The sequence below is a fragment of the Microtus ochrogaster genome, linkage group LG4 (assembly GCF_000317375.1).
Source record: "Microtus ochrogaster isolate Prairie Vole_2 linkage group LG4, MicOch1.0, whole genome shotgun sequence".
In the NCBI taxonomy this organism is placed as follows: Eukaryota; Metazoa; Chordata; class Mammalia; order Rodentia; family Cricetidae; genus Microtus; species Microtus ochrogaster.
The window spans coordinates 39875449-39876788 of record NC_022030.1 but is presented as its reverse complement, the minus strand read 5'-3'; the positions used below and the strand labels follow the sequence as shown (position 1 = coordinate 39876788).

The 1340-nt window shown below is 41.9% G+C and overlaps 1 protein-coding gene across 4 annotated transcripts in view; it reads right to left on the bottom strand.

Annotated features, from left to right (window-relative positions):
- Erbb4 (erb-b2 receptor tyrosine kinase 4) overlaps positions 1-1340 on the bottom strand; it is a 1055173-nt gene that overhangs the window by 499971 nt on the left and 553862 nt on the right. The gene's annotated exons all lie outside the window — the stretch shown is intronic.

The window sequence follows — 1340 nt, the reverse complement described above, 5'->3', positions numbered from 1 at the left end:
CTCTTTGGACTGGAGAGGGAGGGGGAGAGGAGTGGGGGGAGGGGGATAAGGGTGGGAGGAGGGGGAGGGAAATGGTAGGCTGGGAGGAGGCAGAAACTTTTTTTTTCCTTTTTCTCAATAAAAAATTAAAAAAAAAAGTCTCAGAGACACTGCGACTCTGATTATTAGGAGTCCCACAAACACCAAAAGCGAAAGAATCACAGCATGTATGCAAAGGATCTAGTTCAGAGACACGTAGGCCCCTGGTTTTAGTTGAGTCTTATGAGTCCCATTTAGTTGGTTTTGTGGGTTATGTTCTTTTGGTGTCCTCGACCCCACCTGACTCCTACAATCCTTCCTCCCTCTTTTCTGTGGAGTTCCAGTAGCTCAGCCTAATATTTGGCTCCGGGTCTCTGCATCTGCTCCTATCATCTGCTGGAAGAAGTTTCTCTGATGGTGATTTTACTAGGCTCTCATCTATAAATATAGCAGAAGATCACTGGGAATCATTTCATTGATTTTTTTTTCATTCTGGATCACGTTTGGCTCTACCCTAGGTCTCTGAGTCATCCAACTTTGAATCATCCTGACCACCTAGGCATTGTCAGGCATGGGCCCTCTCTTGTTGTGAGGGCCTCAGGTTAGACCAGTCATTGGTTGGCAATTCTCACAAGTTCGAGTCACTATTGCCTATCTTGCAGGCAGAGTCATAGATTGTTACTGGGTTAGCATTGCAGTGCCAACTCTATAAACTTAGTCTAGTCACCAAAGGTGGCTGGTTCAGGCTGCGCATGCTCCATTAGTAGGTGTCCTCATTAGGGTCAAAGTGGATAAGTTTCATAGGACAAGGAAATTTTGAAATTTCCTTTGAAATTTTTAACTGATTAGGTTTAAAAATTAGACAATAACAAAACTCATTTCATAGGATAAAATACATAAAACCATAATCGATGACAAAGGGTACTAGTGTACTCATAACAATCCACAGGAAGAATGGAGATGTGTTGTTGACCAACTTGTCTTTTCTACCACATCTACTTCAAACCCTTCTTCTCTAATATTCTAATAATCTAAAGCAGTCTCTGGCATTTGCTCAAGTCTCAGTCTAGCATCGACTATTAGCCAATATAATCCTGTCCTATACCTTGTCGTTTACCCTTATCAAAGTATAATTGAAAGGAAATAGGAGAATCAGTATTCTCTAGGGATGAGCCTTCTAAATGGTTATTTACTACCTACTGGTCAAACGTAAAATAATGCATACAAGCAACACCAAAGGGACACAGTCAGGTTGGATTTATCCTCTAACAGAGAGAGAGAGAGAGAGAGAGAGAGAGAGAGAGAGAGAGAGAGAGAGAGAG